Here is a 17,126-nt window from a genome sequence, read left to right as displayed (position 1 = left end):
CCGTCGTAAGCCATCGTTGTGGAATAGTGGTCCAACTTCCATTCTGGACGCGATTCTTCATAAGACACCGGTCGATCTCGGAGGACAGTCTCATTCATGACACCAGCTCAAGTGAGAGACAATCGCATCAACCCTATAGTCCTGATCTTTCTCCAATGTGATATCTTGCCTTCGGGCCCTTAAAAATGACCTTGAAGGAGCGAAGATTCCCGTAGGACGAGGATGTGCTGTAGTCACTTAATATCTTCTTCACACTGGAGAACACCGCGTTTTACCAGTCGAGTATCTTCCACCTGGTGCATCGGTGGGCTGATTACCTCGACGCTCACGGTGATTTTGTCTGAGCATCATACTGTTTCTGTACAGTACAGCCTTCGAACGGAAAGTTTTTGTTGCCTCTTTTTACATGCAGAATTCGCCACCTGTAAGAGGTGCTTATAAAAACAGTCCCACGACCACAGAGATGAACCTCCTTCCATTACTTTGCTGTCTCTCTGTCTTATGCTACCTAAAAATTGAAAAAATCCTTCATTAGGAAGTTTTCGCTTTCTCTGACAAAGCATCACCATCAGTTATGCGATATAGACTATGGTTTTCGTTCCTTTAGCTTTTATAGACTGAATGACAGTTTTGCTTACAAACGACATATTCATGACATTAGTGTCATATGTTTGTGATCCTTGTCCCACATTCGGATCGTAACTAATTTTCCTTTCATGGTTAAGGAATGGGTTTGATTCACACTTCAGAAAATCGTTTTTAACAGGCACAAGCAATTGCACTTCTCCTCTGGTAACGCTCGCTGAAGAATGTATGCTTGCGTCGTGTTTGCAAATCCACTTTAAACATCTGGTCCCTCCGCTACTGGTGGAAAGTCTATCTAGGTTGGAAAGTAGCGGCAAGTAGAGACACTGTCAATCTGAAACTTTCTTACACTAGGTATTTTATTTTATTTACTGAACCAGTCCTCATGTAAGGTCTCAGTGCACTTGTTTCTTATTGTATTTGGACCTGAAATGTTTAAAATATTGGTGCGTGACTGGGATTCATTCTCGGGTATCATCTTTCTCTGGGTTTCACGACTTTCGGACGGTAGAGGTGCACTATTGTTTCGTTTTCATAAGCTCCCAATTCCTCAGACTCTCCAGTAAAGCATTTTTCTGTTTCTAGTCATCTTCCTGCTCAAAAATATTCATCGTATCATTTCAAGCTGTAGCGTGCACTCACTAAACAACAAATTATTAGGATCTTTAACGTTTATTCGTGATTTTTCAACAAAAACAGCAGATACAGAACTTTTCGTTAGGTTTGTGTTTAAAAAATAGCCATTTCTAGCTACTGGTGAAAAAAAGCCATATTTAATATACAGTATTTCCTCGAAATCAACAGCGTTAGGTACTTGTTTCTCATTGGAGTAAAGCGAAACCTTTTCGTCTCGTTGTTTCAGTTTCCATCATCTCGCTACTGGTGAGAACATTCGAGACCTTACGTTTGTTTACACTTAGTTAATAGTGTGATTAGGTTCTGGGCTCGAAACCCCGTCCAATATAAAACTTTATGTTACATAACTTCTAGCACAAACATGCACGCACTTTATTTCCGAATGAAAATATCTTTCTTTCCTGCTTGGTTACTAGAGAGAATACTTGCTGGATAGGTATCTTGGGTGCGTGTCCAATACATAAGTTTTCGCCGTCTATTTTCAAGCTGAGACTTTTCTTTAAATGCCACTTATTGTCATAAATTTAAGTTTACAGTCGTTAAATACTGAATCATCTCTTAACACCGTTTATCCTGATATTTGCAGTATCGTGGTACTGAACTGAACCTGGATTAATTGCCAGACATAGCAACTTTCGTTATTGGTCTCATGCGCTAATAATTTTGTGTAGTCTGACGAGTGTAAGGAAAAGAGTTTAGAGGATTTTTGAGAAAGCTGCGTTAAATAGGCTATCTGCGGATTGGATGGAGAGCAATTCAATTAGTTCGGATACTTCTGAGCAATGCAGTACAACTGAAAAGCAATAAACGGGCTATTAGTAAAGTAAGTGCGCAACATCATACAAGGCGAAAGGAAGAATAAAGTGAGATTCATTCGAATTCTGCGGCCGTTTGAGCGACTAAGGGAAAAGTACTTGGTGGTTATAGTGAACTTCTGTTCTTGTTAGTGCGAAGGAATTGGGAACTCTTCATTGGGCCCTCTCGCTCGTTAACATAAACGTTTGGCGCTTACGGTAACGCCTGGCGCCAACCTGACATCTTATACACGACTACACACCAAGAAGTCTCACGGCTCTGAGGTATTTATATGATGAAACCAAATCGCATGAACGAGGTAGCAGCGTAAGAGATTTTTTTATAGTAATGTAAATCTGTTAGTGGTAATCTGCAATTTATTTATTTCTTCGTTATGGTGCGTGGAAAACCTGTATTTCCTTGACTATCCGACCATTCCCTCACGGTGCTGGAATTCGTCGCCATTGGGAAAGGTTCTGGAATACTCCCACACTGACGAAGATCTGAAGTAGACTCCTGGCCCTTAAAATTGCAGCATATGATGGCAGCATACAACAAACGTCAAACTGACATGAAATGTGCTGCAGTCATGGACATGCAAAGGATTAACAATTAAGAGTGTTCGCATTAAATGGTTCAAATGGCTCTAAGCACTATGGGACTTAACATCTGAGGCCATCAGTCCCCTAGTCTTAGAACTACTTAAACCTAGCTAACCTAAGGACATCACACACATCCATGCCCGAGGCAGGAATCGAACTTGCGACCGAAGCAACAGCGCGGTTCTGAACTGAAGCGCCTAGAACCGCTCGGCCACAGCGGCTGGCAGTGACCGCATTAAATTGGCAGTATTAGTGCTACCTGCAAGCTGTATGTAAGGGAAGATTACTACCTCTACCAAATGTATTTCTAGTACTGCTATAATAGGTACAGTTTTTGTCTGTCACGTTCGACAACGCACTCCATCGCTCGCCAGTACACAGGCATGTCTTGGCGATTCCTTGGGCTCTTGGAGGGCGTTTTGGCGGGATCTGCCCCCTACATTGCTCGTGGGCTCCCTAGTTGCAAGGAAGGATTCTCCTGTTCGAAAGGAGCTTTGTTGTTGCCTGTAACGAGCGCATATGACGTACGTCACCACAGTTCTGGTTCTTTGGGTGGCGTGACACAGCCTGGAGCTGCGTTTCTTTCTAGTGTTGTTAGAATGGCTGCGAATAGAGTGTTGGCAGTTCTTCTGTCGCAACTAATGACCTCAGCTGCCTTCGCTGCGTTGCTTCTCGATCATCTGTCGCAGCTTCTCGTAGTGCAGTATATGGCTGCTGGTTAATAAGATAATGGGCTATCAAAGCCTATCTTGAAATAGCGTTAGCAATATTGTCACCATCCCGCCATCCTCTTTCGCAACGTTATTTCAGCAACATCGGAATACAACGGACACCCCACATAGTATGATCAGGCGTACCCACTTCACCACAGCCAAATTCCGAAGTCTCTCTTCTACCAATTCGTAGGGCCCATTATCAGTCAAGAAGTGTGTCAAGGGATTCAGGTGGTTCATTCACAGTTTTATATTTAGCACTATACATAATACATACATACATACATACATACATACATACATATATTGTATAATTTGTGTAAGGATCAATTATAGGTAACAGGCAACAATAAAATGAAATAAGTAAATAAATGAGAAAATAAATACGTTAGTGAGAGCTCAGCACTTCTAGGGTTGGGTATCCTAAAATGCAACTGGCGTCACCATTGTCAGGTAAACCTTTGAATCTAGGTGGGTAGCCATTTTCTTATCGTGGAGCATACCGGCGACTTCTTTGAATCGCATCCAAGTCGCTTTGATTCTTGCCTGTACATTCACATAGCCGTCATTCTATACGCAACAACCTAGATATCGGAATGTGCCAACCTTAGTAAGAGGAGCTCCACTAACTATGAAAGTGAATTTAAAAAATTGTATTAAGTCGCATAAGTAATGCAGATCCACATCCGAGTGGTATTGAACCATTTACTGTGTTCATGATGCATTTTGTGCTTAGCCCATTATCAGACTGTAACACCAAAAATGCAGGTAAAATAGCTACTGCACCATTCAAAAATTGTCGCCACTTAATATCCGTTGATAAGGTGTACTGTACAGGTAATTGAAACTTTGTAAGCTTTGGTACTTTAAACATAGCTGCGCTACAGCAATGGTTCCACGTAAATCAGACTAAGAACAGCCGACCAGTTGCAAAGGATAAAGTAATCTTTACCTAGGTTTCAATAGATATAAATCTATCTTCTTCAGAAGATGCAGTATTATAACAACATGAGTCGCTTAGGCGCTCTGCAACTTCTATGTACCTATTTTATTTGTTTGACAAACCCTGTTGTCAGGGCTATATTTTATATGATTAATGTAACTATGCAGATGTTTGCCTAAACGATAAGGACATATCACTTCATGTTGTTATAATACTGCATCTTCTGAAGAAGATAGATTTATATCTATTGAAACCTAGGTAAAGATTACTTTATCCTTTGCAACTGGTCGGCTGTTCTTAGTCTGATTTGTAAGCTTTATTACAGAAACTGTATTTAGTATGCAGGTTGGTCCATTGATAGTGACCGGGCCAAATATCACACGAAATAAGCATCAAACTAAAAAACTACAAAGATCGAAACTCGTCTAGCATGAAGGGGGAAACCAGATGGCGCTATGGTTGGACCGCTAGATGGAGCTTCCATAGGTCAAATGGATATCAACTGCGTTTTTTTTTAAATAGGAACCCCCATTTTTATTATATATTCGTGTATTACGTAAAGAATATGAATGTTTTAATTGGATCACTTTTTTCGATTTGTCTTAGATGGCGCTGTAATAGTCACAAACGTATAAGTGCGTGGTATCACGTAACATTCCGCCAGTGTGGACGGTATTTGGTTCGTGAGACATTACCCGTGTGAAAATGGGCCGTTTACCAATTGCGGAAAAGGTCGATATCGTGTTGATGTATGGCTATTATGATCAAAATGCCCAACGGGCGTGTGTTATGTATGCTGCTCCGTATCCTGGACGACGACACCAAAATGTCCGGACCGTTCGACGGATCGTTATGTTATTTAAGGAAACAGGAAGTGTTCAGCTACATGTGAAACATCAACCACGACCTGCAACAAATTATGATGCCCAAGTAGGTGTTTTAGCTGCTGTTGCGGCTAATCCGCGCATCAGCAGCAGACAAATTGCGCGAGAATCGGGAAACTCAATAACGTCGGTGTTGCGAATCCCAGATCAACACCGATTGCACCCGTACCATATTTCTATGCATCAGGAATTGCATGGCGACGGCTTTGAACGTCGTGTACAGTTCTGCCACTGGGCACAAGAGAAATTACGGGACGACGACAAATTTTTTTCACGCGTTCTATTTGGCGATGAAGCGTCATTCATCAACAGCGGTAACGTAAACCGGCATAATATGCACTATTGAGCAACGGAAAATCCACGATGGCTGTGACAAGTGGAACATCAGCTACCTTGATGGGTTAATGTAAGGTGCGGCATTGTGGGCGGAAGGATAATTGGCATCCATTTTATCGATGGCAGTCTAAACGGTGCAATGTATGCTGATTTCCTAAGTAATGCTGTACCGACGTTACTACAAGATGTTTCACTGCATGACAGAATGGCGATGTACTTCCAACATGATGGATGTCGAGCACATAGCTCGCGTGCGGTGAAGCGGCATTGAATAGCATATTTCATGACAGGTAATCACGCTGTAACAGTATGCGTTCGCAGAAATGATAAGTTCACAAAGGTACATGTATCACATTGGAACAACCGAAATAAAAAGTTCAAACGTACGTACGTTGTGTATTTTAATTTAGAAAACCCACCTGTTACCAACTGTTCGTCTAAAATTGTGAGCCATATGTTTGTGACTATTACAGCGCCATCTATCACAAAGCGAAGAAAGTGGTCCATCTAAAACAATCATATTTCTTTACGTACTACACGAATATGTAATAAAAAATGAGGGTTCCTGTTTAAAAAAACGCAGTTGATATCCGTTTGGCCTATGGCAGCACCATCTAGCGGGCCAACCATAGCGCCATCTGGTTTTCCCCTTCCAGCTAGACAAGTTCCGTTATTTGTAGTTTTTTTTCTGCCCAGCAGTTTGAGTCATGAGAGAGTGCGGAAGTGTTGTTGGGCACTCACGCACACGCCGTGTGCAGCTAAGATAGCGCCAGCTTAAGCGCGCCCACTTCGTTGACCGGCAAGTACTGAGAGCACGGTAGGAGTGAACAGGCGGAGGAAGCCGCAGTTCTAACCATACCTGTCCCATAATTATCTGTGGCTGTGAAGGCGACTCGTGGTTTTCAACCAGCAGCAGCAGCAACAGGAGCAGTTCAGCCTTGTCGTTGAGTATATTCTTCGTCATCCGCACAGATACAACATCCGAAGACTGTTAAGTGGCAATGTATAACTAATACTTTACAGGAATTATCAGCGGTATTTCTTTCACAAACTTTAATGACTAATCTGAATAATAACCTGCTATATATAAAACTTGTAGTGCATCTCTGTTTTCATTGTCCTCAGACCTTATTATCAAACAGGGTACCTTTTCCTTTCAATGCAATCAGCGAGTATCGTAAAAACATGAAAATTCTTTCAGTAATTAAAAGTTAATTGCTGCCCTTTTCCCAATTTTCCTTTACGTTAAGCTGAAGTTAATGAAAGTCAACAGTGTTTTAGTAACAGCTAGTCATTTATTTAACCAGCAACTTCATTTAACTTTGCTTACAAAATTTAGTATATCAGATTCAGTAACTGCAAACTCAGTGCTTTCTGATTGATTCATTTTCTCGTGAACTGCTGTGTTGTGGAAAAGTGTCAAAATCCTTTGTTATCAGGCCAGTTATTATTTGCTTAATTTTCTTTGCCATTACCATTCTTAAGATTCTGGATATACATTGGCCTAGTGGATGACGACCGTTTGACTATCCTTTTGGCTAATCAGTATTTTCCATTAACCAGTATTTTTGTATTAAAAATATTACGTGGCACCGTTTCCCTACTGTGTGGTTCGTGAGTGATTGCACTATATTCCATCCATTTCAAAATTATTATCATATTTAGATTACGTTTAGAATAGATTCTTGGTTCAGACCGGTCTGTTAGATACTTTCTTCCTGCTAAGAGTTATTGGTCTGTATTTTGCTTCGGTAATGATAGCCCTACTCATTGTAAAATGTCATTAGGCATTCGGTATCACGATCAATTATATCGCAATCCAGTAGGCCGATTAGGAAGAGGGAGGTTACAAGATGACCAGGTAAAAATGACGAACACAGGTGCAAATAATGATATCATACAATACTGCGTAATTTAAAAAGTAGGATTATATAAATCTCAAATAAAATTAATTGCATACATTTATGAAAAACTGAAATAGGTACCATTTAAGATCATTACACGTATTGATAAGGACGTTCAATTATGTCTGTACGAAGGTAAAGCAGAACATGTGTTGTCATGCACAAAGAGTGGACTTAATCAGTAAAAATTGTTTAAATGCCTCTGAGCACTATGGGACTGAGGTCATCAGTCCCCTAGAACTTAGAACTACTTAAACCCAACTAACCTAAGGACATTACACACATCCCTGCCCGTGGCAGGATTCGAACCTGCGACCGTAGCGGTCGCAAGGTTCCAGACTGAAGCGCCTAGAACCTCGCCGCCACAACGGCCGGCAGCTAGTCAGTACCTGACTACAGCTACCGTGTCGAGGCACCGCTAACGGAGCCATACTTCAATCACTTACCGCTAGAGGGCAGCAATTCTGATGACGTGTAAAGTATAGATATTAATATAAAGTAATAAAAGTTCATTCGGCACTAGTGTGCATGAAGGTCAGTTATAAAATACAATATAAGAGTAACAGACATTACATTAACACTGTCGTCCTATAGATCTTCATTGTTTGTTAATTTTTGCAGTAATCTCATTCCTTGCAAAATTAATTAAAATAGTTATTTTTAAATAAAGCAAATGTGATAGCAACTATCTCATTTTTATCAGCGCAGTTGCTCAAGAAAGTTGACAGCAAAACACAACAGTACAGATTTCACGGAACATATCATCTTTACATTTACAGGAACACTTATGAAAGACAACGGACTAATAAAATTGCTTGTAGTCACTAAAATTCTGTAAGACATAGTAACAGTTAGTCGAAATAATCCGGACTGGGGTTTATCGCTGTTTCCTCTCCATAAGCACAAAAAAAAAAAAAAAAAAAAAAAAAAAAAAAAAAAATTAAAAACTCACCTACGAGTGCTTGAGATCTGCTCATTTATTATAAGTTCTGTGTCTACCTGATTACTCATATATATTTAAGCTCCCTCTAAAACGTCCAGTGTTATGCCTTTATTACCGAAATGCAAAATGAACATGTCATCTTCGTTATTTTTAACTTGATGTTGGTTCTCCTTTAAATGAAATCCCGACGCACTTCCACTACTTGTGCATTCATGTTCACGAAATCTAATTTGAAGCACCCTTCCAGTTTGCTCGATGTAATATTTCTCACATGAACAACAGAAAGTAGATGCCTGCACTATAACACCTATTCGGTGGTGGTTAGTTTATCCACTTTATTATTCGTTGGAAATCCCACTGCAATATTATTTTTGCGCAAGACGTCTGCTATTCTATCTGATATGGAACCATAGTACGACAACGAAATATAGTTTTCCGCCCCCTTGTTAACCACTTCATTATTTCCTGCTCTATTAAAACTTGTTTTCCAGTCCTCCTCACTGCCGCCTCAGTGAAGCCATTAGCAACTCCGAATTGGACAATCATGTCAATTTCCTTCTCAGTCACATGTTTAGGGCAGCTTAGCCTAGCTACCCGATAAAACATTGAAGGCCGGCCGCTGTGGTCGAGCGGTTCTAGGCACTTCAGTTCGGCGCCGCGCGGCTGTTCCGGTTGCAGGCTCGAATCCTGCCTCGGGCATGGGTGTGTGTGATGTCCTTAGGTTAGTTAGGTGTAAGTAGTTCTAAGTCTATGGGGCTGATGACCACAGATGTTAAGTCCCATAGTGCTTAGAGCAATGTGAACTATTTTTGAAAACATTGAAGTAAAATAAGAACGCTTTTGAGCTGGCGGTTTGCATGGATCTGGCGATATAAGCAAATTCGTAGCCATTGGCTTACTTCAGGTCCGTTTTACGAAATAGCAGCTCGATTAATCTGCGTAGTTCGAGGAGGTGGAATCGTTTCGGGGTGATCAATATTGTGGATGTTTAAACGGAGGCCAAATCGTTGTAGTCGATCGTACCATGTTTGGACTTTAACTTCAAGGCCTTCCCTGGCGTCTGTCGCAAGCAACGCATCATCAGCGCATAGGATTAACCACGGTACACACTTCTGTAAAACGCGCGCTGAGGTACCCATTACGGTAACAAAGGGCAGCGGAGTCAGAGCTGTGCCTGTCATAGGGGGGGGGGGGGGGGGGGGGCTGTCGGTCACTCGGTCACTCCTGCAGAGCACCGCAATCCGGCAGCTGGTGTTCTTGTACACCACTTTTACCGAGTTTATGTGGGGTACAGGAACTTGACTGTCGCGAAGAACGTACCAAATCGTTTGACGTGGTACTCAATGAAATGCCTTCTCCAGCTCAGCAAAGGCTAGATGTAGTGAGCTACTGCCGGCCGAAGTGGCCGTGCGGTTAAAGGCGCTGCAGTCTGGAACCGCAAGACCGCTACGGTCGCAGGTTCGAATCCTGCCTCGGGCATGGATGTTTGTGATGTCCTTAGGTTAGTTAGGTTTAACTAGTTCTAAGTTCTAAGGGACTAATGACCTCAGCAGTTGAGTCCCATAGTGCTCAGAGCCATTTGAACCATTTGAGTGAGCTACTATTGTCGGAGCATTTCTCCATCAGCTGGAGCGCAGCGAAAATTGTGTCTTTCGTGCAGCATCCCTCACCCACTGAAACAACCCGGTCACGGTTTGCCTAGAAACTGGCACACTGCAAGTCGACGGCCCCTGCGGTTGATGAGTTCTGGCTTGAAACTGAAACAACATGGAATGAAATACCTGAATCTGCCATTAAAGTTCAGTTCGACGCAGTATCTTGCTGATTTAGCGGCAACATTTTTCCCAGAGTTACGTAACAGCTCTGTGTACTAAATTTCGCATCCTGTACACCCCGAAATCACCAGAAAATTTAATAAAATGTTCTTCCTCCTGTACAGTATACACACAGTAAGTGAAACTTCGTCATTTTCAACTCGTCCAGTATCGTGTCTGCAGTAGCTACCTGCTACCCCTAGGGCGCGCGCTCGTCAGGAGGACGCGTTGTCGGGAGCCGAGTGCGGCTGACGCGCCCGGAAAGTTTCCGCCGGCTGTGGCCGCTCTCGGATGAAGAAAGACCCGGGGAACGCACCACGTCTCATCGACCACCCGATGCCTACCTAATGGCGCCACTCCCAAGCCTGCCGCGTGTCGCACTCTCAGTACAAAACCCGAAAACTGAGTTAAGAAATTTACCCTGTGTTTCACGTCAGCGTTATTTTCAAGCACCAAAGTTTGGAGATATATTAATATTGTTAATATCTGCGGACTATACAAAACACCACTAAACATAACAACAAGTAGGAACTGCCGAATCTAACAATCAAGTTATCACAAAGCAGTGGAAACAACATCAAAAATATGCGCAAGCTACACGACACCTTTAAGAAAATGCTCTGTGTACTAAATTTCGCATCCTGTACGCCCCGAAATCACCAGAAAATTTAATAAAATATTCTTCCACAAACACAAAATGACACACGATAAGCTATCACAATTAGCTCGCACGCACGATGAGTAACGTCTTAAAAATGGAATTCGTATGTATTTCAATAGAAATAGCGCAAAAGAGAATAGAAAAACAAAAACCGTAACAGAAGAGAAAGACGAATACACTGGTTAAGGAACATATGAATCAAAATGTAATAACTGCAATGTAGAATGCACTGATGGGAAAAAAATCACAACACCAAGAAAGCAGTTATGCACATGAACGAAAGTTGGTACGAGTGTTACTACATCTGAAAGATGGCGTTTATTAAAATTTCACGCCAGTCACTTACGAGTACCGCTGGTACAATCACTATGACGATGCAAATCAAGTTTGGTTTAAATGCACGCTCTTACAGTCATGGACATTAGTTACCTTGGGAAATTAATGTGGGGAGCTGATTTTAGTAAAGAATCCCTTTAAGGCGATAAGGACACCATTATCAGCACCTTACAAGAGTTTGAACGAGAACGCGTAATAGGGCTATGAGAAGCTGGTTGTTCCTTGCGTGATACTGCAGAAACACCTTGCAGGAATGTGGGCACTGTACATGTCAGCTGGTCACCGGAACGTACGGTCGCGAGAAGACCGATGTCCGGACGGCCACGTGGCACCACCGAGAGGGAACACCGTCGTTTTCGGTGTATGGCTCCGGTGAATCGTGCTGAATCTGAAGCAGCAGTCTGCAGTAGTTAGCACCACAGTGACGTAACGAACTGCAACAAATCGATTATTTCAATGACAGCTGCGAGCCAGACGTCCTGCAGCGCGCATTCCACTGCGTTTGACGCGGTGCCCCACCGCAGACTCCTAACTAATATGGTATTGGTTCCCAAGTATGTGAGTGGCTCGAAGACTTCTTAAGTAACAGAACCCAGTATGTTGTCCTCGATGGTGAGTGTACATCGGAGGTGAGGCTATTATCTGGAGTGCCTCAGGGAAGTATGGTAGGTCCGCTGTTGCTTTCTATCTACATAAATGATCTTTTGGATAGGGTGGATAGCAATGTGCGGCTGTTTGCTGATGATGCTGTGGTGTATGGGAAGGTGTCGTCGTTGAGTGACTGTAGGAGGATACAAGATGACTTGGACAGGATTAGTGACTGGTGTAAAGAATGGCAGCTAACTCTAAATATAAATAAATGTAAATTAATGCAGATGAATAGGAAAAATAATCCCGTAATGTTTGAATACTCCATTAGTAGTGTAGCGCTTGACACAGTCACGTCGATTAAATATTTGGGCGTAACATTGCAGAGCGATATGAAGTGGGACAAGCATGTAATGGCAGTTGTGGGGAAGGCGGATAGTAGTCTTCGGTTCGTTGGTAGAATTTTGGGGAAGATGTGGTTCATCTGTAAAGGAGACCGCTTATAAAACACTAATACGACCTATTCTTGAGTACTGCTCGAGCATTTGGGTTACCTATCAGGTCGGATTGAGGGACGACATAGAAGCAATAAAGAGGCGGGCTGCTAGATTTGTTACTGGTAGGTTTGATCATCACGCGAGTGTTACGGAAATGCTTCAGGAACTCGGGTGGAAATCTCTGGACGAAAGGAGGCGTTCTTTTCGTGAATCGGTACTGGGGAAATTTAGAGAACCAGCATTTGAGGCTGACTGCAGTACAATTTTACTGCCGCCAACTTACAATTCGTGGAAAGACCACAAAGATAAGATTAGAGAGATTAGGGCTCGTACAGAGGCATATAGGCAGCCATTTTTCCCTCGCTCTGTTTGGGAGTAGAACAGGGAGAGAAGATGCTAGTTGTGGTACGAGGTACACTCCGCCACGCACCGTATTGTGGATTGCGGAGTATGTATGTAGATGTAGATGTAGATGTAGAGTCTAAACCACCGCCGTATACGACTTCACTGTTGTCGAACGAGAGCTCATTGTAGAGCAGGATGGAGGCCTTTGGTATTTTCTGATGAAAGTTGGTTCTGCCTCGGCGTCAGTGAGTTGGGAGGAGGACAGTTGTTGGCCTGCAGCCAACCTGTCTGCGTGCCAGACACACTGGACCTGCTCCAGGAACTACGGTCTGGTGTGCGACTGCGTATGACAGCAGGACAGCTCTCGTGGTTATCCCACGCACAGTGACGGCATATTTGTACGTCAGGCTAGTGATTCGACCTGTTTTGCTGCGATTCACGTACAACATTCCAGTGGGTGTTTCCCAACAGGATAACGCTCTCCCAAATACCGTTGTCTTAACCCAACATGCCACATGCCCTGCACGGTGCCAACATGTTGCCTTGGCCTCCTCGAACAGCAGATATGTCTCCAGTCGAGCACATATAAGATGTCATTGGACGGCAACTAGAGCTTCATCTGCAAAAAAGAGTTATCCGTCCCTGCACTGCTGACCAGGCATGGAACTACATCCCACAGACTTACATCTGACACGTGTACAACACAATGCATGCACGTCCGCATGCTTGCATTCAACATTCTGGCGGTTACAACGGTTATTAACATACCAGCATTTCACATTGGCAGTAGCTAATCTCGAAATTACATGAAGCTGTGACCTTCCAATGTTAATTACTTAAATATGTTACTTGGACAAATGTAATCCCGAAATTTCATTACTCCATGTTAATAGTCTTTGGTGTTGCGATTATTTTTTCAACCTTGTATATCAGGAATACTGCAATACATAATAATAACAGTTTCAAAGGAAATGTCAGGGATTGTGAAGAATCATCGCCCCAGCTTCATATATCCAGAACACACAGCCATCGGTATGCCGTAATAACAAAAGAAAGTGAATTTTCGTCCTCCAGGAAGAGTGTTTAAAATAGGAGCCCACAAAAAATAGCGTGAATATGCTGACTGACGAAAATACCAATAATAGATGCACGGTATTCCAACTAATTCACAGCTTACCACAAAAATCGAATACTGAAATAGTACTAAAATATAACATAATTCCCTCCCCCCCCCTCCCGACGCACACACACACACACACACACACACACACACACACACACATTTCTGACACCAAATGTAACAGCTCTGATACTAAATGTAACCGGGTTTTGTCTTTTGATGCTAGTCAGTTGTCAGGATGAGCATTACTGCAATGGGCATTTAATTCTAAAGCATTATGTCAGGGTGAAAATCCTAAAATTACTTTTTCTCTCTTAACAACATGTGGGCAGTGTGGGTTCTTCCTTGGCTCGGGTGTGAGGTAAAATGAAACAGCATTTTTACATAAGATCACTTTTATTGAAGATTTGTACAACGGTTTTCTTACTGGATTGTACTGGCTCGGAGAGCGGCAGCTGTGTCGTTTGCGAAGCCTTCTGCTGCTGCAGCGACGGCGGCGGCGTCTGATTACGCGTAGCGGTGTGTATCTCGTGTCGCCGTCTCGCCCAGCTGACTGGAGACACGCAGCGCGAGGTGGCCCGTTTAATTATTGCGAGCGAAGTCGTGCATCGGATGGCGATACCTTAAATGTGGCGTCCCAGTGTTTCTCTTCTCTAAGCGGCCGCGTGTGTTGTGCGTCGGCCAGCGGAGCGGCGCGGCGGGGGAAGGCCAGTGTCCTGGACTCGAACAACGGACTCCCGTTTGCCAGTCTTCGGCTGTCAGATCTTCATCCCAGCTCACAGATGACTGCTGATGTGAGGCCGTCTCCTTCCCGTCCTCACGAGTCACCCGGGTACGTAAAAATCAGACTTCAAATACCTTTTAACTTCTGTCTTCTGGCGCCGAGGCTGCTGCTTGCTATTCCACTACAGCGGCGGACTTGGTGCGTCTGTGCTTGATGTAGTCTCTTCTTGCGTGACGGTCTTCAGCACCAAAACTGACTGAAAACTACTGCTACTCTTCTTCACTTCTTTTCTTCCTTCGTCTGTCGGGCCCACTGCGTCTCGCGTATTTATTCACTTCAGTTTATTGGAGGTGAACGACTTCACGGTCATTGCCTCTTCTGTCACGTTGAAAAGCTTCTCGAAGAATTTTCTTAACGTCGGTCATTGGCCCTTGGAATGTAGGCGAGGGCCTTTGCTCACATGTGACAACTGAGAAACACGTGAGCCGGTCGAGCGATGCCCTGACGGCTGAATCGACAGCGTCCGCTTATGTGGAACTTGCTGACTTCACGGTCATTGTCTCTTCTGCTCTGCTGTTCTGCTCGCTGTTTGCCAGTATGTAACTCTCTAAACTAAACCAAGTTTTTCATTTATATTCTAATTTCTACTTCACTTTGATTTCACTAATTTATTTACTTAAGTACCACTCAACAGGGCACATGTGATGCCCAGTGTGAATGGATGGAACAAGTGTGATTAGAAAGAGAATAAAAATTCAGTTGCGAAAAGGCTGACAATGTTTTTACGTTGTCTAGATAATAAATATCAAGGTAATGCTTCAGTCCTAAGTCTTAGAGCATATGAATGTCAAGATGCTTCTGTGAACACACGTGGACTGTTGTAGTAAAATAATCGTATGTTACTTGTCGGTGGCTAATTAGAATCACCTTAAATTTCCATTATTTATTTCATTCGGAGATACACCACAATAGTCTAGAATATGAATTACTAGGTGATGGATCAATTTTATTACACGTTGACTTTTAGTAAAATGTGCAAATTAATCAACAAACATTTTCAATTAATCCTTATTCTGACAGGTTGAGATATCGCACACAATTATTCCCCCATTTTTTAACGTCACTGATAACCAAACCTCCAGAAGTCAGACACTCAGATCGGTACCAAACATTGTATGTTGATAGAACACACCCAAAACCACGATTTGTCCAGTAGAACATGTGTAAACGGTAATTAAATGTAACACCAGAACTTCTAACCACACGAAAAGCGTATCTGTTAGAGACTAATTTGTAGATCTCATTTGAGTGATGTTACCATTATAATTACAATTTCCCAAGACATCGCAGAAGTGTCATAATTAATGAATCGGTCGATTCTGGGGAGGAGGCCAAACAGCGAGGTCATCGGTCCCACAGGATTAGGAAAGGATGGGAAAGGAAATCGGCCGTGCCCTTTGAGAGAAACCATCCCGGAGTTTGCCTGAAGCGATTTAGGGAAATCATGGAAAACACAAATCAGGATGGCCGGAGGAGGGTTTGAATTTCCCCCTCCGAAATGCGAGTCCGGTGTGCTAACCACTGCCCCACATCGCTCGGTTGGAAATAATGGATGATTATAAATACGCAGCGGGGCAACGATAAAGAAAGAAAAACCACATCTACTATGGCTAAATGAAAGTGCTCACCGCATGCCACAACCATTCTCCGAATCTGTAAAAATGGAAGTGAAGTGCTGGGAGTAAAACGAAGGAAAAACTTAAACGACGTAACTGACGCGAATTCCAAATGAGTTGTAGAAAAAGTAAGAGGCACACTGATAGAGAACAGCAGATGGAAATGAAATAGTATTCAGAGGAATGAATGTATAAACATACTGTCCCTATCCAAAATGTGGTATGTAGCGCAAATCATACGCACCGACAGAAAATGTATCGCACAAGTACATTGGCTGGTTTATTTGGAAAGGTATGTTGTTTCGAGTAGCCAGGGATCCACTGACGATACTAACTAACGAAGGTGGTGTAGATTTAAAACATTGTGAGGGAAAAGCCCCATACGTACCCTTTAATTACAAGCTTATCGGTCAGACTTAAAGGTAGGCTGGGGTAGCGTGACAGGAAACACAGATTACAGAAGGATGCCAGCGAATGTAATTCGAGCCTTGCGAACTACAATATATATTATACAAAGGCTCAAAATGTAAGATTGTTCACGTCAAAGACAATAATGGAAGTTATTGGGATAAAAACTCCATGACCCCCAACAAACCAGGTGAAACACAAAGACTTAAACTGGAAGACGGTCTGGTGAAATTTTGCAGACAAATCCTTAAACTCGAGGTTGCGTTCAGCAGCTTACATGTTTATAAATGGTTTGTTGCCAACATCTGCGCGGGGCCACAGAATAAAACTAACCAGTCATCTGTACTGCCAGTGGTGTAGCACAGTTGACGCTGGCATCCCCAAACAATAGCTTGCCCCAGAACTGCAGGTTTATGGAAACGAATAAAGTTTAAAGCAGCAGGTTTGCTATCAACCACAGTTAACGAAATAAACATCAAGAAAATAATGTATATAGACGTGAAAGTGTTTCCAGCCTCCAAGACAAGAACATACAGATGGTCCATATATTGTTTTATGAATTACATCATCAACGAGTGAGGAGAGTCTATATATGACTTGAAGCAACAATTTAAGA

The sequence above is a fragment of the Schistocerca americana genome, chromosome 4 (assembly GCF_021461395.2).
Source record: "Schistocerca americana isolate TAMUIC-IGC-003095 chromosome 4, iqSchAmer2.1, whole genome shotgun sequence".
Classification (NCBI taxonomy): domain Eukaryota; kingdom Metazoa; phylum Arthropoda; class Insecta; order Orthoptera; family Acrididae; genus Schistocerca; species Schistocerca americana.
This window is presented reverse-complemented; position numbering follows the sequence as displayed.